This window comes from Lepidochelys kempii, chromosome 6 (genome assembly GCF_965140285.1).
Source record: "Lepidochelys kempii isolate rLepKem1 chromosome 6, rLepKem1.hap1, whole genome shotgun sequence".
NCBI classification, from domain to species: domain Eukaryota; kingdom Metazoa; phylum Chordata; order Testudines; family Cheloniidae; genus Lepidochelys; species Lepidochelys kempii.
In genome coordinates, this window is record NC_136385.1 from 73,395,309 (window position 1) to 73,418,561 (window position 23,253).

The 23,253-nt window shown below is 48.3% G+C and overlaps 1 long non-coding RNA gene and 1 pseudogene across 1 annotated transcript; one reads left to right on the top strand and one right to left on the bottom strand.

Moving 5' to 3' along the window:
- Positions 1-2,500: 2,500 nt before the first annotated feature.
- LOC140913071 (cytochrome P450 1B1 pseudogene) lies at positions 2,501-6,075 on the bottom strand (annotated as a pseudogene).
- Positions 6,076-8,518: 2,443 nt separating this feature from the next.
- Positions 8,519-20,996, top strand: LOC140913075 (uncharacterized). Its single transcript, XR_012159464.2, has 5 exons — positions 8,519-8,606; positions 10,254-10,405; positions 14,777-15,023; positions 17,463-17,619; positions 20,575-20,996. It is a non-coding gene; the product is annotated as an uncharacterized LOC140913075 (long non-coding RNA).
- Positions 20,997-23,253: the final 2,257 nt, after the last annotated feature.

Sequence of the window (23,253 nt, forward strand, 5' to 3'; positions counted from 1 at the left end):
TGGCGCATCTCCCGCTGGAGGCGCACCAGCCTGCCACCTTTGGAGCACTTTGGAGCACTTTGGAGCACTGTCACTGCTGAAAGGATGCCTGGGCAGTAGTTCTGCCTGCACTCTGCCCCGAGGCCGCACTCCCGCTTGTCCTCTTCCTCCATGGCCCTGCCCATACTGCTCCTCTTCCTGCCCCTTCTCTGCCTCTTCCCCTGAGGTCCTGCCCTCACTCCGCCTCTTCCCCCCACCCTTGCACGTTGCTCATTGGCAGGTGGGGGGGAGGGCTCGGGGGAGGGGGCAGAGTGGCACAAGTGGTGCGTGACGGGGTACTTGGGGCAGGGACTGAAAAGGTACGAGCAGCGGGTGTCCCTGGGGGAGGAGGCGAAGAGGAACAAATGGCAAGGGCTTCAGGGGTTGAGCGGGAGTGGGCCTCAGGATGCAGCCATGGTCCAGGTGCCAGTGGCCCTTCCAACTTCTAGGGAGCTTCCGAATGTGGGAGTCATGTGCTGCCCATGAGGGCAGGGCTGGGGGCGCCCTAGCCAGGGATCCTACCATAGGCACCAACTCCATGGGTGCTACGGGGCTGGCGCACCCATGGTGAAAAATTAGCAGGTGCTCCGCACCCACTGGCAGCCAAGCTCTCCCTGCCCCCACCCCTTCCTTGCCGCCGCCTCCTCCCCCAAGCGCACCACGTCCCCACTCCTTCCCCTCCCAGGACTTCCCGCCTGCCGCCTAACAGCTGTTTGGCAGCACTTAGGACTTTCTGGGAGATTGGGGGAGGAGTGGGAAGGAGGCAGTAAAGAGGCGGGGCAGGGACTTGGGGGAAGGGGTGGAATTGGGGCAGGGCGAGAGCGGGGCTAGGGGGGCTTCCAGCATGCACGGGGCAGAGGGGAAGTCGGCACCTATTGCTCCTACCTTGTGCCGGTAGTCCTGCACAGTGCTAGTCCTGGCAGGGGTGGGGAGGGATGGGACTTCCTCTTCTCCTACAGGGGCTGCTTCTGGGGCCGGATCAGACCCACCTCCAGGAACCTCCCCCATCTTCAGGAAGGTCAGCACCCCTCCCCCTCTTCTTGCCCCCATCGCTCCCCAGTCACGGGGGGGAAGGAGTCACGGCACAGGGAGTAGCAACAGAGCTTCTTACTGCTGGGAGGGGTTCCTAAATGTGGGTCTGACCCGGTCCTGGAGTGGCCCATCTAGGGGAAATGGAAGTCCCGTCCCTTCCAGTCCCTCCCTAATCTGGCTGGGACTAGCAGCTGGAGCCTGGTAGGAGCCCTGGGCTCGGGTATCCCCAGCCAATGGTGCTGGAACTGCGGGGGGAGGGAGGGGTCATGGGCCATACCCACCACTTTTTAACATGGCGTAGTTCAGGGGGGTAGGTAGGAGTTGCTCTTCATGGCAGGGGAGCTGATAATGGTGATCAGCTCCCCCACTGTGAAGTGCAGTCCCTGCCAGTGCCACTCTGAACCTGCCCAAGGCTTACAGTTTTGGGGGTCAACACTAGCACAAAGCACAGACCCTGCCAGTGCTGCTCCATGCCTGCCTGAGGCTTGCAGTTTGGAGGGGTGCGTAATGCCACCTCTGCCCCCCAAACTACACCCATGTCAGAAAGTGGGGGGAACCTGACTCCCAGCCATCCCAGTTCCAGCACCAATTTTACCTCCCCCACTTTTCCTCCCCTACTTTTCCAAAGGTTCTGGCGTCCTTGCCCTCAGTCATGCCTTTCCGGGCTCCAGGCCCAGTGCTCGAGGGCTAAAGGGACCTTGGGCTGGGGGGGGGAGGGGCGGTGGCAGAGACCACAGCACCCCGCTGACCATGGGGTCCTAGGCAGTCAACCACCAGTAAGGCTGGCCTTGTCCCCCCCTGAAAAGTTATGACCCCCTATACCATGGGACCCTCAAGTCTGTGCTGCCCGCTGCTCAGCTCTGAAGGAAGCACCTGTCAGCAGCAGTGCAAAAGTAAGGGTAACAATACTGCAACCCTCCTACAATAGTCTTGCAAAAAAAACCCTCTTTTGGATCTGGAGCCCCTGGTTACCAACACCCTGAAATTTCAGATATAAATATTTGAAACCATGAAACTGAGGATTTAAAAAAAGCCTATGACTGTGAAACTGACCAAAACGGACTGTGAATTTAGTAGGGCCCTATCCATAAATAATAAATGGAGGGCACAATCTTACCCTTACTCTACCTCTAGGCTATGACTGCCATTGATTACACACAATCCATGGGATCCCTGCTGTTTCAGTGGGCATGAGGGTTCGGAAAATATTGTCCCCCGCTAATATCCTTGTCCCTTGGGATAGTGATTTCAAGCCAGGCGAACGAACGCATGCACACACACAGAGAGCGAGCCTCATATGTTACTTGCTGGAAGATTTTTCTGCTGGCTATCTTTGTGGCCAAATTCAGGGTAGCTCTTCAGAGCAGGGAAACTCAGTCTAGGTAGAAATTACACCCCCTTGCTTCCCTCCCCCAACCACCCAAAACCAGCAATGCAATACATTTGTGCCAAAGATATTTTATTGAGAAGGGACAAAGTCACATTTTGTTATTCCATGAATTAAAATGGAAATCATTCATATCACAAAAGAATAACTCAGAGAAGCACCATAGACAAATATATGTGTCCAAAGCTTAATAGGAGGGGGAGAGAGAATGCTGCGTGTAAAATCTCAGAGAGTATGCAGCGCTATCTAGATAAGCTAAAAGTTCTCCAAGCTCTGGGTTTGCCAGGCAGAGGGGGAAGCTGCCGGGAACAAAGTGCTACTCAGCTTGAATTCTCCTCCTGCTCAGAGAATCACTCAGGACAAGCTAGACACACACTTGTTCCCCAAGGACTGACTCAGCAGAAGGCAAAACTTGGCAGTCTGCTGTGGCGTCCAACAAGGATGACTTTCACCTCCTTGCATTCGTTAGGAAAGCGTTTAAAACCCAGACAGGCTCTGCCAAACTAACTTTGTCCACCCCGCAGGAAACAACCAAGACACTCTTTGTACGGAGAGGGTGCAATCTGAAGGCAACCCAAGCTAGTGGAGGGGCTGTTTATATACATAATGGAGATGCTGATCTCATGCCAAAGTTAATGTCACCATGTCAACTTCTGAACACAACTTGCAAGGCTACCGGTAAATCGCATTAACCATTTAATACCCGGCCGAATTTCAATTTAGACTCCAGGGAGGGGAAAATGATAGCTCATTGTCCGAATCGGAATGCAAATAATTAGCACAGGTGAGTATCCGACTGCCTGCTGGTAGGTTTGTTTATGCAGTCCTAGGGGCTAGTGTACATTTCGCAGGTGGTTTACACGCCCATGGTCTGCTTTACGTGGAAGAAATCATTATTAATCTAGATCCCTTCACTTCTTGCTATGAGCTGTTGTAAGGCTCTGAAGTTTTAATAAGGGGCAGTGCGAATACGCCGACCCTTTTATGTCAACAGTAATTCAAGGAAGTTAGCAAAGACAGCGTTTCTTTTCTCCATCCTTTTGCCTTCAGGCTGAGCTTGCTGCTCAAACCTCTGCCACATACAGAAGCCAGGTTGAAGGACTTCCCCTGTGTAGCCAGAGATCGGAAACGTCTGATCTCTAGAAAGCGAAAATCGCTGAGACTCCGGACCTGCAAAAAGACATCCTCAAGGTAAGTACAGCTCACTTGGCAGTAGGCGCTGTGTTAAGGTCGCCTCTGGCTCCACGTGCTGTCACTACCCATCGGAAATGGAATTAAACTGCATCGGAGTCAGAGCTGATCTAACACGGAGCAGACAGAGAAGACTACTGAGCAACAAGGCTGGTGGGGAGCAGCGGGCAGAAAGGATCGCTCGCTGCCGGAGGATTTCTGTTTCCTGCTTACCGGCCGGAGGCTTTCTAAGGGGAGGTAACAGAAATTCACCGTAAAGGGCTTCTGACTTTCCTGGGAAAGGGAGTAACTGCCCTGCGCGGGAGAGAAAACCCTGCATACAAGCAGTGATCTTACCTAAAGCTATACAAAGAGCGTTCCCACTGGCAGATATCTGCTCTTGAATGTAGGCATGGCGAGCTGGCATGCCCAGCGCAGCAAACAGAGTGCAGCCAGGGAGCTCGGAGTAGGGTGATTCTTCACTGGGCATCCCCAGCCCAGCCGCTCGGAGGGGTGTCTCTCATTTTCACCGAGACGGTGAAGGGCAGAGGTTTGAGGGCCAGCCCGTGGATGCAGTCCATGGTGAGCCGCTCGGCCGGGTTGGCCTCGAAGGTGCACTGGTGCAGGAGGATGGCGGTGAAGAGGCAGATCTGCAGCTTGGAGAGCTGGTCGCCGATGCACCTCCTCTTGCCGATGGAGAAGATCATGACGCTGCAGGTCAGGTCCCTGTCCAGCTTTTGCTCTCCGTCCAAAAACCTGGCCGGGTCGAAGAGGTGAGGGTCCTTCCACTTGTGCCGGTCGTGATTGACCGACCACTGGTTGACGAAGACCACCGTGTCCTTGGGGATGCGGAAGCCCTGGAGCACCACGTCGGCGGTGGTGGCGTGCGGGATGGTGACCGGCACGAAGCTGCTGAAGCGCAGCGTCTCGTAGATGAAGGCTTCCAGGTAGGGCAGGCAGCCGCAGTCCTCGGCCGTGGGCAGCCGGGCCCGGCCCACCACGCGGTCCAGCTCGGCCTGCAGCCGGCGCTGGAGGTGCGGGTGCTTGAGCAGCAGCAGCAGGACCCAGCAGAGGGCGGTGGAGGTGGTGTCCTGGCCGGCTCCGAAGATGTCGGTCATGGTGCCCTCCACGTAGTCCCGGCTGAGCCCCTCCTGCGCCCCGCCGCCGCCCTGCTCGATCTTGCCGATGACGACGTCGCTGATGTCCCGGGTGAGCCGCGGGTCGTAGGTGCGCCGGTGCTGGGCGACCTTGGCCCGGACGAAGTCGTGCAGCTCGCGGTTGAGCGCCTGGAAGTCGCGGAAGACGCGGCGCACGGGGTTGGGGAAGGCCTGGAGCCAGGGCAGCACGTCCACCAGGCTGCCCGCGCCCACCGTCTGCCCGAACTTGTCGTTGCGGCCCAGCAGCGCCCGGAACTCGCCGTCGTCGTGGCTGTAGCGCTGGCCGAAGCACAGGGCGCAGATCACGTTGGCGTTGGCCACCGTGAACAGCGGGCAGGGGTCGAAGTAGGCGCCGCCGGCGGCCCGCCGCAGGAAGCCGCGGATCAGTTCCCGCGCTTCCGCCGCCACGTGCTGCTCGAAGAGCTGCCGGCTGCGGCCGCTGGCGGTGGAGAAAGCCCGCAGGCTGGCGTGGGCCAGGCGGCGGTGGGCTCGCCACAGCTCGCTGTAGCGGCCGAACGCCATGCTCCGGCCGCCGGACACCAGGCGGAAGGAGGGGAAGTCGGGCCGGCCGGCGAACTGGCCGCCCTGCCGGACCAGGGCTTGGCGGATGGCGGCCTCGCCGTTGAGCACCACCACGACCCGCCGGCCCAGCCGCAGCTGGAAGACGTCGCCGTACCGCTGGGCCATCTTGCAGAAGGTGAGGTGGGGCAGGCGGCCCAGCTGCAGCACGTTGCCCAGCAGGGGCCAGGCGAAGGGACCCGGCGGGCTCCCGCTCGGCGGCCTCAGGCGCCTCCTCGCCCACAGGCAGAGGAAGAAGACGCTGGCGAGGAGCAGGGCGGGCGGGACTGTGTCCTTGAGCCAGGGGGCTGGCTCCCCCGGGCGGCCGCCGCTGCTCTCCCCTCCCGTGGCCATAGCGCTTACCCCGCCCAGACTCCGGGTCCCGGCCTGGGGAAAAGTCTAGGGAGCCTCTTGTGACCCCAAACTGTCTGGGGGGAAATCTCTTCAGTCCAGCCAGTCACTGGTGCAGCACCTGAACCGTCTAGGAATCCCCGTGTGCGCTCGCCAAGAGATGGCTCCTTATTGAGCTTGGAGACCCAGTAAATCTCCTCTCAGCCTATAGATCCCTCTGCAGTTTCCCGAGTCTCAGAATCTCATCCTATAGTTTTTGCGTGAGCGAATGGGTTTCTTCAAATTGCCTTGTCAGGTTGATCCTTGAGACTCAGTGCCAGAGAGCCCCCTCCCTTTTTTTTTTTGCCTGTGTCTTTGCCTAGTAATTTCAGTCCCGTCCTGTGTTAACCTTCTCTAAGATCCTTCGCTCTGCTCTGGTGATTGGGAAGGGTGCATGCCCTGGCTTTATAGCTGCCTTGAAAGGGGCTGAGCCTTTCTCCTCCCATTGTGGTGGTCCCAGAGTCCCCCGAAAAGTCCGTGCGAAGCGATTGCGTGATTTCGTCCCGGAGAGAATTGAAACAGCAGATTCATCCATCAAAAGAGGAAAGTCTGCAACTTTCCAAACTCTTCCCTGTGCCAAAGGCAACACGGTTCCCGGAGCAGGAGGAGAAGAGCTTTTACCACGGGTCTCTGTGAGGCGCCTTAACAGGCTTTCCCCACTGGGAGACTTCCACACAAGGAAGGGATATTCTTTTGTGCTTTGAAAGATTCTCTTTCTAACTTCCAAGTTTGTTGATTGCAGCAGAAGCTGCAGTATAGAGCCGCCCCTCCCTCTTTGCCCAGAGGATGCTGCTGTGTGGTTGCTGAATGGCTGACAGTCTATGAAGAAGGACCTGCATCTCACCTGCAGAGCCACGTATCTCTCCAGCACTCTGTACCCTTACCAAGCATCGCATATAATTAACATCCAAGCAGTGAGATTAGTCTACCATGAGATTAGGAGCCAGGACACCTGAGTTCTAACAGAAACTGGCTGTCACCTTAAGCAAGTCACTCTCCTCTCTGTGCTTGACTTTCTCCCCCTATAAAATGGGGCTGGAATGTTTGTGAAGGGCTTTGAGATCCCTAGATGGAAGGAGTTATAGAAGTGCAAAGTATTTTGATAGCGCATCTGCAGAAGTTGCCTGTAGGATACATTGTAAGTTCACCGTTTTCTTAAGACCAGATGTAGAACAAGGAGGAGTCAGCCTGGGCAGGGTGATGGGGGAAAGTAGAGGTACAGTATTCTGTTATGTTCTCAGCTCTACCAAGGGCTTGCTGTGTGATTTGGAGTAAATCATAAAGCTGCCCCATCCCTCAGTTTCCCTGTCTGTAAATAAAGTGTTTTAGTGTCTACAGATTAAATGAAAAGCCAGATATATGAGCTAAGTATTGCTAACTCTTACCATTCAGTGCTGAGTTATGAATACAGTTGTGCCCATACAAAATATTCAGACCAGGAGGCATAAAGAGGCAAATCAAATCAAAACAAAGTACAAGATAAAAACAGGAGGCTGTCAAAATTCATTCCCTTACCAGGTATGTTTCCTGAGTGGTGTGTGAGTTATAACCGTATGATATCTGTGTTATTAATGGCTCAATTTGGTCTGTGTCTGAGAATGTCCTTAACAGAAGAATCAAAGATTATTAGCACAGTGTGTTGGAGAGAGAGCAGCTGGGAGATGAGTACTAGTGAAGAGGGTCAGAACTGATCCTGTGGATTCTAGTCACCTCCACAGCATTCTGTGGTGTATGGTACAAAAAAATCAAGTAGATTGTTTTGTCACATGCTGTAGTGATGATACCATCACATCTTCAAAGGGTTTTACAGCCATTGCCCACTGAATCCTCATAATACTCGGAGAGGGCGAGAAGTAGGTAGAATCACCTAATGAATTTCAGCCCCAGCTGTTAGAATCTTGTTTATAATTGGACAGGCAAACTGAGCAGTTCTGTTCCCCAACCTCTTTTATAGGTGTGCTTTCAGTACATGCTTTAATCAATTAGTTAGAAAAAGAAATTGACTTGATCAGATCTGGGCTCAGTTGCAGACCTGATCAAAAAGTTTAAAGTTAACCCTTTCGAGCCTAGCCTCCAGGTGTTTGTCAACTGGGAGTTTGCTATGTTATGGCAAGGAAGCGGGAAGGTTTCTGGATGTCTGGGAGTCTCTCCTCACCACCTGCTCGTCACAGTGACTCACTTTGCCCTGCTGCCACTTCTAGACACTACTCTTGGTCTGAGTAAGAAATAGGCCACATTAGGAATTGAGGCCAGGAACAGGGGAGAATTGGCAAGGAACGGCAACTGATCCAGACAGGGAGTTGGAGCCAATAGCTAAGAACGCTAGGCCACTGGCCAACTAGGAAGGGGCAGGCAGCCTTTCCAGTGCGCAGTGGGGGCAGGGACCTAGGAAACTATGCCAGGTGTGTGTGAGTGTGTGTCTCATTTTGCTGAATGTTAGCCCAATCACATGGGCTCAGATCCACAAAGGCATTCAGGCTCCTCAGATCCATGAAAGTGAGGAACCTAAATACCTTTGTGGATCTGGGCCATGGGGAATATGAGCTTACTGCTAGGTTATAGGGCAAGCGAAGAAGAGAAGCATTTTCAAGATAAAAAAATCATTGTTCTGATTTTGATCATTTAAAAGAAACTCTTATTGGACTAGAAAGTGTTGTTGTTTTGACTAGAGAACATTGACAAAAGGAGAAGCCCTATGTGAATATATTTAGGGAATTTGTTTCCTAGCTTCTTTCAAAAGTTAAAATAAACTTCAGTGAAGCTTAAGCTTGTTTTCAGGTTTCCCACTCCTTCCTTTTGTGCAGGAAGATGGCTCATCAGCTGACTGCTTTAGACTGCTCACCCTCCTTCTGGAAGGACAGGATTGTACCTCCTCAGCTAAGGGCAGGGTTGGGGTAAGTATAAAAGGAGAAGAACAATGTGATATGAGCTCAGAGCTAGACATTCCTGAGTTTTAATCATAGAATCGTAGGACTGGAAGGGACCTCAAGAAGTCATCTAGTCCAGTTCCCCGCACACATGGCAGGACTAAGTGGTATCTAGACCAGGGCTTCTCAGCTTTTTTTTTTTCTGAGGTCCCTCCAACATGCTTAAAAACTCCATGGCCCACCTGTGCCACAATAACTGGTTTTCTGCATCTAAAAGCCAGGGCCGGCGTTAGGGGGTAGCAAGTAGGGCAGTTGCCCAGGGCCCCTGTGAAGCTATATTGCTCAGGCTTTGGCTTCAGCCCCAGGTGGCAGGACTTGGGGCCCTGGGCTTCAGTCCCATGCAGTGAGGCTTTGGCTTTCTATGTTGGACCCCAGCAAGTCTAACACTGGGCCTAGTTGGTGGCCCCCCTGAAACTTGCTCGTGCCCCCCCCCACCAGGGACCCCGAACCCCTGGTTGAGAACTACTGTTCTAGACCATTCCTGAAAGGTGTTTGTCTAACCTGCTCTTTAAAATCTCCAATGATGGAGATTCCACAACCTCCCTGGGCAATTTATTCCCGTGCTTAACTACCCTGATAGGAATTTTTTGCTAATGTCCAACCTAACCTGCCCTTGCTGCAATTTAAGCCCATTGCTTCTTGTCCTATCCTCAGAGGTTAAGAAGAACAATTTTTCTCCCTCCTCCTTGTAACAACCTTTTATGTACTTGTCTCCGCTCAGTCTTCTCTTCTCCAGATTAAACAAACCCAATTCTTTCAATCTTCCCTCATAGTCATGTTTTCTAGATCTTTAACCTTGTTGCTCGTCTCTGGACTTTCTCCAATTTGTCACATCTTTCTTGAAATGTGGTGCCCAGAACTGGACTCAGTACTCCAGTTGTGGCCTAACCAGTATTAATTCTGGCTATGACACTAACTAGCAGGATGATGGATCCTAGGATCCTTCACTGTTCCTTCCCAAAGTCAGAATGCTTTTTCGTTTATGTTATCTTTTTAGAAAGTGTTTCAGTAGATGGGAATGTATTAATTTTACAGCAGTGTTTCAAAGGTGCTGATCACCTGTAGCTCCCATTGATTTCAGCTAGAGTTGTGGGGGCTCAGCCCCTCTGAAAAGTCAGGCCTTGAAAGTTTAAAGTTAGGAACCCCAAAGGAGAGGCCATTGGGGCTTACTCTGTCTCTGCCTCACTTGTTCCATCTGTAAAATGGAAATACCTACCCACCTTTTGTAAAGCACTTTGATATCTGTAATTGAAAAGTGGTATTATGATTATTTTATAAAAAGGAAAAAAAACTTCACTTAGAATTCTTCATAGATCCAAGATGCAGTCATTAGTACTTGTTCATATGTTCTATGAATTACGAAGGACATCTTTAGTCACATACTAAGTAAGTAATTGCCTAATGTGCAATATATAATGGGGCATAATCAGAATAATAAGGGGACCTCCATGGCTAATCACCAACAGGACAGACCCAAATCATTCTCTGTAAGCAAACTTTCTGTCCACCAGATCCTCTCAAACGTTTTCCTTGTTTCTGCTCAATGACATACAGATTAAATATGTCCCTGAAACCACTGCACTCTTTTCAGCTCCACCTTCTTTGAACTAACAGGTAATGCAGGAATCTGGGGCACACTGGAGGACTAAAGAGGCCCACAGAGCAGAAACAGGGATGCCTTTTCAAAGGATGCAATTACAGAGACAAAGGACTGCTGAGTGAGATGAGTTGGTGAAAAAAAGAGAGGAGGATATGATGGCGAGAAGGTATTAAATCCTTTAACCCCCTAGCCTGCATCTAGAGCTTCATGGCTGGCTGTGGGTAAACGAACTCATTTTCCTTTTAAAATGTTATAAACAAGCTGGATTGTTTTTATCAAAGAAGAGAAACAGAGAAGTTAAATCTGATGTTTAAAACAACCCTAACATTTTATTAAAGCACCCACATACTCCTAAGCCATGCATTAGACTGGCATTTCTGAGTGCTCAAAGCACTTAGGCCCAGATCCTCAAGGGCATCTATGTACCTAAATCCCACTGAAATTTATGGGAGTTAGTTGCCTAAATACCAGTGAGGATCTGGGCTTTGGCTTTCAGCAAACTCTTAGTCATGTCACTATATCATCTACCTGTCATATTTTATTGTTTCCATGTGCTGTGTTGCTTTCCCAGACACATTCTACTGCATGTAATTAGCTGTGTCAGACTAGATCGGGGTGGGCAGACTTTTTGGCCTGAGGGCCACATCTGGGTGAGGAAATTGTATTCAGGGCCATGAATGTAGGGCTGGGGCAAGGGGTTGGGGTGCGGGAGAGAGTGTGGGAGGGGGTATGGTGTGTAAGAAGGGGCTCAGGGCAAGGGGTTGGGGTGCAGGAAGGGTGTGGGGTGCAGGAGAGGGCTCAGGGCAGGGGATTGGGGTGCAGGAGGGGTGTGGCAGGGGTCTCAGCAAGGGATTGGGGTGCACTGGGGTCTCAAGGGTTAGGGGGCTCAGGGTCGGGGGCTTGGGGTGCAGGAGGGGTACGCTAGGGGGCTTGGGTGCAGGAGGGGATGTGTAGTGTTGGGGGGCTCAGGGCAGGGGATTGAGGTGCAGGAGGGGTGCAGCAGAGGCTCAAGGCAGAGGGTTAGGGGGCTCAGAGCTGGGGGTTGGGGTGCAGAAGGGGTGCGGCAGGGGGCTCAGGGATTGGGGTGAAGGAGGGGTTCAGGGTGTGGCTGTAGGGTGGCAGTGCCGCACAGCGGGGCTAAGGCAGGCTCCCTGCCTTTTCGTGTCCTGCGCCGCACTTGGAAATGTCTGGCAGTGGCTCCTGGGGATAGGGTGGCACAGGTGGCTCCGCTGCATGCTGCCCTTGCCTGCGGGTACCGCCCCCAAAGCTCCCAGTGGCTGTGGTTCCCCGTTCCTGGCCAATGGGAGCTGCGGGGGGTGGTGCAGCTCACGGAGCCCTCTGTCTCTCTCTCCCTTCCGTCCCCCACGCCAGAGGCCGCAGGGACCTGGTTCCAGCCGCTTCCGAGAGAGACATGGGGCCAGGGCAGACAGGGAGCCTGCCTTAGCCCTGCTGCACCACGGGGCTGGTAATCCTGCGGGCTGGATTGAAAGCCCTGATGGGCCGGATCTGGCCCACAGGCCATAGTTTTCCCTCTCGTGGACTAGATAGAGGCCTGGTGTCAAGTTCAGTGTTACTGGTTTCCATGCTAAAATGACCACTGAAGAGATTAAGTACAAGCGATGCTTGCCACCATACCATTCCTGCATGATATAAAAGATCATACTGCAAAAGTACTTAAGCACCACAGATTATTGTGCTTTATTTGTTATCTCAACTAGCAGTGCTCGATTTAGAGTTCAGGAGCACAGCCATATAAGCTGTAGCCTTCTAGCAGCTGCTTGAGAAGGTCAACCCAAATATATATTTGCAAGGAAGGTTACAGTCGGACATGAAGCTGAAAAGATGGTTTATCTTGTCAGATAAAGTAATTGTCATCATTCTTCAAGTTGGAGAGGCCTTGCATGCGATGCTTCAGTACCTAACAATAGCCAGTCAGAGCTTGTGCTATAGAAGCCGCACACAGTTTATAGAAGTGTAGTTTCTTTTTCAAATATGATTCATGTTACAACTGAATAGCTCCAAAAGAAACCGATTCCAGTGTTAATGCCCTCTGAACACAAATTGCATGTCTCTGTATAATCTTGCGGAGAAGGATTTCAAAAACCATAAGTTAAAAAAAACCAAACAACTCTCCAAGTCAATTAGTCAGAGTTATTTCACTGTAGACAAGGATACTGAAATGTTCACAAGCCCATTGCACTCATTTCTGAGGTTGGTGTTAGCAGAACTAGTTGCCAGATTTTTGGGGTCCCATTCAATGTTAGTGCTGGGTTTAGCGCTCTAAATACAATCGATTCCAAGTTGTGATGTTTGGGTCTTATCACAGGGTTGCCTCAGTCTGTGACAGTTGTGATGCAATCAAATCACTTATTAATACAACATCAGGACAATGTGATGCTACATTGCAAAGTATCCAGTTTGGATTTTGTAATAATTCTGCAGATAAGACTATCCTGTGAAAACTGATTATTCTGCACATTTTGTGTGGCGTGACAAAGCTTCCATGACTGCAGGGGGCCATGGGTGCGATGTGGTTTCTAAAACAGCTTGAGTGTTAGAAGAGAAGGATAACATAGGTTTGGGTTTCCTGATAGATTCTAACTATGCTTCCAAAATGTGACACGGCAAAGTCAAATCATGAACACTTGCAAGAAATTGATGTGTTCAGTACAGACTATCTCATATGAACATACCAAAATGGCTGCACATAGAAGTCCTTCCATATTTATGGGATGCCGTGCTAACAGAAAAGTGTTACTCATGCTTTCTGACTTGGTTACTGTCATAGCTATGCTGACATTAAAAGAACTGATACAGTAACATCTGAAAGCCAGTTTTTACTCACTGAGGGAAAAGGGAAGTAACACCATACCTGGTGTATTTGTCCCAGTTATGCAAGCAAAGATGAAATAAATTTAGAATGGAAAATAAATGGCCCATCAGCAGTTTCAGTGAGGGATTCAAGATTAATATTCGACCCTTACTCTTTTTGGACATGGCTTCACCAAATAATTAGCAAAATAAAAGAATTTTGAGGTGATAAGTCTGTACATCATCTTTAAGTTTAGCAGTCATTTTTGGTGAGCTATAATGCAGATCTGTGTAGGTCAGGTAAACAAAGCATCCATGCTTGGATGCTTGCCTGATTGTGCCTCTCTTTGAGGACAACACATTATCTGAGGCATGCCTATGCTCGAAGACCAAAGACAAAATGTACCAGTGGGTTTTAAACATCTATTGTAAGCAACTGACCAAAACTGATGCCCAGTGGGTTATTTCCCTTTGTCTCTAGTCTTGGAGTGTTTCACTTCACTCTTCACAAAAGGGAAACTGCATAGGTTTGGTGGATGCCTTTGGCCAAAGACATATTGTCATTGCATTTGATGGATCAAATAATTTGAATGCCCAAGAGAGAATGGTGGTGACTAGCAGAATTCAAGGACAATGTACAGTACTTAGTTTTGGCAGCTTTTGCACAGCCTTCATCTTTGCATCTATGTTTTGGATGTCACAGGCCGTGTTTCGCATGTTCTAATGGTGTAATAATAAAGTTATAACTGTCACCACTTCCATTATAAATCCAGATTTTCAGGGACTTTTAAATTAGTTGAACACAACGTTTGAACTCTGCTCACAATGTCGAAAGTGTCAGCCTATGAGCAAGTTATTAAAAAAAACTTTTCAAGGAAAAGTAGAATTAATCTGATTGTATAATGAGTGCCAAACAATAGCAGTTTATTAAATTAAGATGCATTTTTCTGCTCCTATAATTCAAAACCAGTTTTGCTTCCTAGCATACAATGTTGTATGCATTTAGGCTGTAATGACTTTTGGTGTTTATTTTAATTAAAAACACTGCAGTTACTAACTTTGAAAACTTCCTGTTGCACATGTGTGACTGTTTTGAGAAGCTTTTCAGTAGCCCTATCTAGATGCCTTAAGGTGAGATCATTCAGGACAAAAAATAGTCTGATGCTGGCTGCTAAATATCTTAAAGGATCCACTTTTTAATTAATTTTAACTCATAAACGAATTTACTGATTTATTTGTAAACTCTCAGAAAGTTCATTCAGTACTCAAATTTAATTATTATTTACTTACTTAGTTTGGGGATAGGGGGAGAATACAGGGTCCCTGCTTTTAGTGAAAAACTCAACTCAGCCTTAGCTATAGAGCTTTAAACAGTGCTTGTATGATTAACATTCAATGACTTGTTTGATACTCAATAAAGAGTTAGGATCAATGAGTCAGATGGAGACTATAAATAAAATAATCTGGCCCTGTAGACCAGAATGACCTCTTGTTTCTTACCCTTCAGGGAAATATTCCTCTTAAAATATATATTGATATATTGTCTAATAGGGTATGTTAACATTTAACTATATCAACTGCTATCTGAGGAGTTAAGACCATATTGCTTTAATTTGTTAAGCCTTAACCCCACTCATGTGAAGTAGATATTGTTAGAGCAATCACTTTATCATTGGAGTTTGCTTCTTTGACTTTCCCTTGACTTCTCTTTATTTTTGTTCTTAAGGAGTCACTGAAGATCAGTTTTTGCTCCATCCCATTCTGCAGAAGCTAAATAAATGCTACAACTTTCCACATCCTTAGCTGGAGAGGGAGATGGAAAATGCCCAGAAGTCAGGGTGGATGGGGAGCATCACTCTCTACCATTCTTCTGCTCTCCTCTTTTTCTGCCTTGTGGTGGTAGTAGCATCGACCAGTGAGTTTCTCCTTTCGGTCTTCTGCTGCTGTGCCTGTGTTGCTGCGAAACATACGAAGTAAGTGGGGATAACACACATCTCCTGTGCACATCACCTTTGAACTACTGTACTGGTATTCCAATGGAATAGCGTCTCTTTGACACTAGAACGTGTGGTGGTCACTGTGGAAGCTTGAATGTTCTAATGGACTGCTGTGGTCTATTGCCATGGACTGAGCTACAACGTGTTTTGGGGGCTAGGAGAGATAGTTCTTTAGAAATATATCACAAGCATTAGGGGAAAATCGTGTTTATATGTGTGTGTATAAACATGTTCTTAGAAAGAAGGGCTCATGTTTCTATAATTAGACATAGTTTTCTTTTGGGGGAGGGGAGGGCAGAGTATTGCTCCTATGTGGTGATTCCAAGGCTGATCTGATAGTACCACCTGTCTTTTGTGAACAACTCAGTATAGCAGAATCTGCATATAGTGAACTTGGATTTAGGTAAACTCTATTTATAGTGAGGTAGAAAGTCCTGAATTGTTTGTTTGCCTCAAAGTATGAAAATTCAATTCTGGTAATAGTGAACTCAGGGTAAAGTTGCTCGGGGCGTGGCCGGGGGGGAGTACTTAGCTATTTATTGGTTTCACTGTGTATGGACCGTTTAGAGAGACAAGGTGGGTGAGGTAATATCTTTTTTTATTGGACCAACTTCTATGGGTGAAAGGGATAAGCTTTCCAGCTTATACAGAGCTCTTTCTCAGGTTTGGGAAACTGTCTCAAAGTGTCACTGTTAAATACAAGGTTTGGACAGATTGTTTAGCATGAATAGTTAACATGTATTTCAGGGGACCATTCATCTTGTCTCTCTAATATCCTGGGATCAACGTGGCTACAACAATACTGCATATGGACTATTTGTCAAGGATCTTCTTTGTATAGTTGTTCTAAGCAGTAGGCAGTATTGAGTTGGGGGTGAGGGGTAGGGAAACTTAGCCAGGCACTAAAATCAAAGGCATGAAAAGTTCTTAGGTCTTTGGCGAGGTGCTCACTGTTACTACTTGCATACATGGGGACATGCTATAGTCATTGTGCTGTAGAGACTCCTTGGAAAGGTCCCCTGTAGACCCAGGTTTGCACCTTATGATTTTGTTTTTATGGTAACTAGTGGTTCACATATTTCCTTCATTTCTAGTTAAATCTTTACCTTTTCTTAAATAAACCTACTTTTGTTTTATTATAAGTACTGACAAGTGCTGTGTGATTTACAGGAGTGGTGGCTTACAGTAAAACTGGTGAATTGGGGTACACTGCATGTTTGGGGGAGATGATCTGGGATTTCTGTGAATAGCCAGTGTCAGAGGTTGGATATCACAGGGGAATGATTCAAAGGGATTTGGATGTGCCTATTGTTAAACTGCAAGGTGAAGACAGAGCTGGCATAGCCCAGAGGAGAGTGCTTGAACAGCTGAAAGGCTGGTGGTGACTTCCTCTTGCTGGAGATGACAGTCCTGGGTACGTGGAGAACTATCGCGATCATCTCTAGTGTAACTCCACTGTAGTTAATAGAGATAAGCCTCTGATGATTATGGGCCATGAGGAGCACATCCACAGACAGACTTTTCCCCCCGGAACATTTTCTGGGTCTGTTGCCCTTAGTTAAAACTGATTTTCCAACATCTACTTGGAGAACAGTCTCTGTGGCCCAAATCCTGCAGTGGTCCTTAGTCAGAATTCTTATGGATTTTGCTGAATGTTCGAATGCATTTAGAAATACAGAATTTGGCCTTGCATTTACTATTATGGATCTCAAGTAGATTTTAAGAATTTGAAAGGCTGAGGTATTTGTGGAACTTGTCAAAAACCTGTCTTGCTACATCACAGCTTTAGGAAGGAGTCAGACATGTTCCAGGATTGATGTAATCCTTTTTTGATGTTGAAGAGGAATCCAGAAAGACCTGTGAATATTTCAAGCAGTGGAGTTTGGGATGTTTGTGTTTGATGGTTCAGATTTATGTTCCATGTCAATCGGTTACCAAACCTTGGGCAAAGCACATCAACGCACCTTACTTCATATCTCTGACAGCAGCATTGCACAATGATAGAACTAAGTTAATATGACTGTTCTCTTTTAGCAGCCAGTGATAATTTTTGGAGGGGGGTGACTGAAGCCCACCTTATCCAACATATGCGCCCCCCCCACCACAATTGTCTGTACTCTTGATTTCTTTTGTAGCTTGCTTGCCTCCCATAGTGGTATAATAATTCCCGTAATAGGGGAATGATAGATAAGAAGCTTATTGTTTGTTTACCAGACGGCCCCTTTTAAATGTGTTGTTGGGTCGAAGGAACTCTTGCTGCCATTCTAACAGGAAATTCCATGGCAAGATTAGCAACAGTGGGGCCCTTCCAAAATAAAGATCTGATGCCCAGGCAGCAAGAAGTTCTGAGATTCCAACTTCACAGCTTGGTTAAAAGCTATGTTTACCTTGTTATCCTTTGCTTTTGTCATCAAGAATTGCTCCTGCTAGAGAGACTGCAGCATCAGCCATTTGGCAAGAGCATCCCTGATCCCTCCTTGCATCAGGTCCAAGCTGCAGCAGCAACATCCTTTAGCTGCAGGCAGAAACCAGACTCCCTTCAGAGCAGTGCTTCGCACTTCAAAGTTCTCAGGTAAGAGAGCCACTGTGGCATTATAAAGCCCTTCCTCATCCCTGAAGTTGAAGGAATCACTCCCTGGATGTTCCCCCTTCCTGCCAGTCTGGAGATGGCAAAATTGAGATTCTAACTCTGATCCCCCTGCTCAGCATGTTGTCTTAGCACTGGCCACACTAGACCTGCTCAGGTGTTGGCTGTGCTGGTGTGTGTTTGACCTGAACAGTCTCTAGAAGTGCTAAAGCTCTATTGGCAAGGCCCCCTAGTGTTTTTTTATAGACAACCAGAAGAATGAATCTTTCAGATGCCATTTATTTTCACATTTAGAATTTAGTGAAATCATCATGTGATGTGGAGGAAACCCTTTTTGCTGTTACATTGAGGAAGCTCTACTCAGCAGGCCTCCTTGAGTTGGAGAAGGCTGCAATGGGACTAAAGCCTCTTTGAAAGAGGAAGGCTGCTGGTCCTCAGATAATACTGAAACTGATTTAGGTTATGTGTCCAGCCTCGCAGATTGTGAAGCTGCATTGTTCCATCATGCTGTGAACAGACATTTGTGTCTGCATGGGAGATGCTCAAAGGTCCGCTCAATTTCACTGACAGATAAAGCATTGTTCTCAAATAACTGATAATTAGGAGGAGCCTGGACAGTACAATATTATCTGAGGTATCTTTCCTCCCTGCTTTTGTTGAGGTTTCTTAGAGCTTGTCTTCGCTAAAAAAGGTGTGTTCTTTACCTCATCCTAACCAGCCTCTGTGACCTACTGTGTGGTAAAACCAAAGTGAAGACCATGCACTTCAGTTTTACCGGGAGGTAATCTCACCAAAGTCAACTCCAGGAGGTTGTACAGGACTGTTTATCTAATGATACAACAAAGGTGTCTGGCCTTCCGTGTTTTTTTACCTCAGCATAGTTCACGCATGGTAGTTACCCTGAGGTTAAAAAAAAGCACCTTTTTAGCAGTGACGACAAGCCCTAAAGTAGCTGGCTGTAGAAGCAGCTCACAAGTGTGGTGGCTGTAGGCTCAGGCAAGACCCACCAACCCAAGCCTCTTATTATGTTGCTTCCTGGGGAATGGGGAGAGGAGCTGAAGCTACCAGAGAGGACGAGGAGAAGTCACCAAAAACATGGGGGGAAGAGAGGGGAGGAAAAAGAGACAGACAAAGACACGTGAGGGAGCGGAAAGAGAGACAGCCAGGACTTGATACAAGGCGCCATGAGGAGGGATCATTCACACTCCAAACTATCCTAAGACTGCAGTGGTGCCAATTCACATATTTTTTGAGGGGGTAGGGGCCTGCTAATTCATGTCCAGACTCCCTCCAGTACACCTCCCCCTGCTCCTGTGCAGGGACCTTGTTCCAGTCCCTGTTCATCCACCATCTTCCTCCCGCAGGGCCCCTGGGTCTCCCTCGGCCGGAGAGCGTCCCCTGTCTTATACCCACACAGTGCACAAGCCAGTGCGGCCAGGAGTCAAGTTCTCAGCAACTCGCCTGTGCTCTGCCATACAGGAACAGGCTCCCCAACACCATTTGGCCTGGCCGCCCCTCCATCTGGGGAGCACGGCAGCTGGGCCAAATTTGAATGGTACTGTGACCCCATGACCCAGGTCACACTGACACTTTCTGAACCTTGGCCCGGGTGCCCCTCCATCTGTATAGGGGGCTGTCTGAGTCAGATTTCACTGGTGGTGTGACCATGCAGCTGGAGTGAGGCTCAGGACTGATTTAGTATGGGGCCATTGCTTAAAAGTGGTTGGGCCCTGCCCCCTTCCCCTCTCCCCCCATCTCCATTCAGTGGCCTATGGAATTTTGAGCAAGTGCGAAAACTTTGGGGGAAGGGAGGAGTGTTTGCTCCCCCATACTACCCCAGCCTCCCCTAATTGGTGCCACTGCCTAAGAGGGCTCCAGCAAATCAAGGTTGGGAGCAACTGCACTAGGTAGCTATTCGCCAGCTATTTTGCAACTTCATTAAGGCCCAAATTTTAAAAAATGGCCACTGATTTGGGGTGCCCTGAGGATCAAGCCAGAGGTGGCTCAGGTTAGAAGTGCTGAGCCATCCACAAGTTCAATTGAAGTCGGTGGCAGTGGTGAGTGCTCAGCAACTCTGAAAAGCAGAACCCACGCTTCTTCGGTTGAGCAGTCAAAACTCAATGGACGCTTCTGAAAAATGTTAGCCTCAGCCAACAACTCCAAAAAGGGAGTTAACACCACATCATGTGGTTTCATTGTTTCCTCAGTGTTCTGGGGCTTTGGCATGTGGACTTCAAGCCAACAACCAGGCTAACTGCTTATTTAATATAAATGTTCTGTTACAATGTAATATAAATACAAGTGTTTGTTTTGTTTTTTGCCATTTGTAGTTCTGCTGTCATCACACAGCAGTGCAAATGACAAGAGATCTTAAAGGTCCTAGAACAGTTAGTTTATGTGTTTTCCTCTCCTATTTTTCCTTACGTAAAGGCAGTGAGATGAAAGAACGCATATTGGAGCAGTCAGGTTTAAATTAAACAGCTGTCTTGAAGAAAGCTCCCTGTGGGCCTTTTATAGTGTCTGTTCCAAGTTAATAGCTATCAGTTTATTCAAAGAAAGTAGCTACTGTATAGAAACGACTATCCGTGAAAACAAAATCTACTAGCAAACGTTAACAGGAAAGAACTCAGACCTGTAGCGCTTACTCAGGCCAAACTGCTATTGAAGCCAGTGGGAGCTTTGTCTACAATTAGGGCCCAGAGTCTGATGAACACTGATTAGTCCTGAGAGCCAGAGCTTTCCAGTGATCAATGAAAAATAGAAGTTCTACAACGTTTTTCAATTTTGACATGCTTTGAGTATTAACTAAGAACCAGAGCTAAGAGAGTTCCTGAGCGAGCTGCATTGGTGAAGGAGAAAATAATCTCTCTTTTTCTTTTTTCTTTTCACACTCTCTCTCTCTCTCTCTCTCTCTCTCTCTCTCTCTCTCTTACATTGTAGTGACTTTAGGATTTGATCCTGGATCACTGGAGACAACAGGGTTTGTTGTTGGCATCAGAAGATGCTGGGCCCATCCCTAAGTGATCAGTGTAACTCCATGGATGTATGTTGAACTACACTGATTTACACCAGCTGAAGAGCTGACCCAGAGAGTATTCAAAATCCTAATGACAAGATCTGTGTTTAAGTATATTTTTCCATCTGTCCACACTCGGTATATGTCTTGACTTGTGGGTTTTTGTTGTATTTGTGGCAGTGTTCCTGACTTTTTTTTTAATCTACATTTGCTGGGTGTTTGTTTGAGGCTGGATGCCAGGATGATCTGAGGAGTGTTGCTGTTCATGCTCCACTGGAAATGTAATTCTTTTACACAGTGTTTGTTTATTGAAAGAATATTTATCATCACAACATTGGGACAAGTCTGAGCAGTTCTTTCATTCTACACCTGCTAGCTCTCATTTTTAAAGCATCACTGCCAAGTGCTCGTAGGTTCAAACTTTGCATTTTAAAAAATTAAACACAGAAAGGGAATGGGGGGTAGGAAGGGAAGTCAGAATCTAATAGGATATAAATATTTCTCTGAAATATAACAAAAATCCATGAAGCTCTTTGTTTTCCTTTAAACATTCTCTTGCAGTACTGGAAACACAACAGCAGTGTGCTAAGCAAGCACACAGGAACAGAGTGAAACTGACTAGCCTCCATTTCTGAGTGAAAAGCAAAAATAAAACCAGAGAGCTTGAATGGTAGAAAGCAAATCTGTTTTGCAGGAATTATTTTAAGTGGAATAATTGAAGGTGCTATTAACAGTAGAGGGAAGGAATTTCTTTAACTATATGATTTTTTTCTTTACTCTGTCCCTTTAAATATATTTAAGACATGTAGCTCAGACCCAGGTGGGTCTGGCAGGCTTGGCGTCAGGTGGCTAGCCTGAGCTCACAGCCCTTGCAGCAACATCCAAATTGCTATTTTTAGCATACTAGCTTGAGCTGCACTGATGTGAGTCCAACTACCTGTGCTGGAAACCTCACCCCTAGCTGCAGTGTAGACATACCCTAAGTGCCTTACATCACTTGTGAAATTGGGACTAAGACTCCAAAGTCATGTAGGTGCTTTTGAGAAACCTAAATAAGTGACCTGATTTTCAAAAATGCTGAGTGCCTACCATCTGCAATTGACCTCAAAGGGTGCTGTTGGGTGCTCAGCATTTCAGAAAAACAGGCTTATTTAAATGCCTAAATTTGAGTTTAAGATCTTAACTTTGGGCTCCTATCTTTAAAATCTTGGTTTCAGTAACTTAACCGCTTAACACTGTAGCAGCATGAGAAGAAAAACATGAAAGACTTTTAAAAGTATCAGTGCACCAAAATTTCTCCTCCATATCCTTATTAGGTGGAAATGCAGAATGAGTGACATCCTCCATAAAATGAGGGCAGTGCCTTAATAGTCTTCGAGTGCTTGCTCATGTCAGTTCCATTCTCGGTGTGTGAGTGCCCACGTGCACAGTCGCTGGAGATTTTTGCCTTAGCAGTATCCATAGGGTCGGCTGTGGCGCCCTCTGGAGGGCTGCATTCATGCGTCGATATATTAGGTGCTGCCGGCCCTGCACCCTCTCAGTTCCTTCTTACCGCCTGTGGCGGTTGGTCGGAGCATCTCTTTCCCTTGCCTAGCAAGTGGTTAGCGGTTTCTCCTTCACTTTGTGTTTTAGTGCTTTGTAAATAGTTCTGTTGACAGTTGTTAGCTAGTGAAGTAGTTAAGCACTGTAGTTAGTAAGTTAGGGTCCTGGCAGGGACTTTGCCCCAGGTGGGGCATGCCCTGGTCACTGATTTTAAGCCCTCTGCTGAGTATGATCTAGGCCTGTTAGTGACCCCCATAGCAGCTGCCTAAAGTGCTTGCGGGAATCACATGTAAAAGAAAAGTGTAGCATCTGTAAGAACTATCATCCCAGAACACAGAAGGAGCACGACATCTGTTTGAGGGCCCTCCTCATGGAGTCTGCTCTCCTCCCAGCCTCAGAGCCGTCCTGGCTGGACTCGGCTCCCAGTATTTCGGCCTCGGTGCACAGTGCACTCCCGGCACTAGGGTCTACCCGGCACGGCTCCCCTTCACCGATGCCCAAGAAGAAATCGAAGAGGTATGACCCAGCACTGAGCAAGAAAGACCAAGGGGCATCTAGTAAAAGACCTTGTTTGGGCCGCAGCTCGCCCACACCTGAATCACATGGGGGTGTCTCCCTTATGGGGCCTTCTAGCTGCCAGAGGGATCCGCCACCGACTCCAGGGAGCGGTAGGGGTCCCAGACTCCTGGTGGAGCCACCGCCCTCCCGGCACCCAGAAAGCAAAGGACTCTTCTGGCGCAGCCGGCACTGTATGTGGCCATGGTCCTGGCAAAGGCTCCGTACGAGGGTAAGCCAGCTGTAGCATCCTCCCAGAGGGCGAGCAAATGCCGCCAGGCCCCGGAGCCGAAACAGCACTCTCCATCTCCGCGCCCTAGATCTCTGTGACAATCCAGGTGGCTGGTTCACCACTTCGGATCACCAGCACTGTGCTCCCAGTCTCCGCCTTCTTGACAAGGTTCTCCCAGAGAGAGATGCCGGTCACCGTATGGCCGACACTGGTCGTCCTCCCGCCAACCATCTTCATGACGTAGGTCACCGACACTTAGACCATGGGAACATTC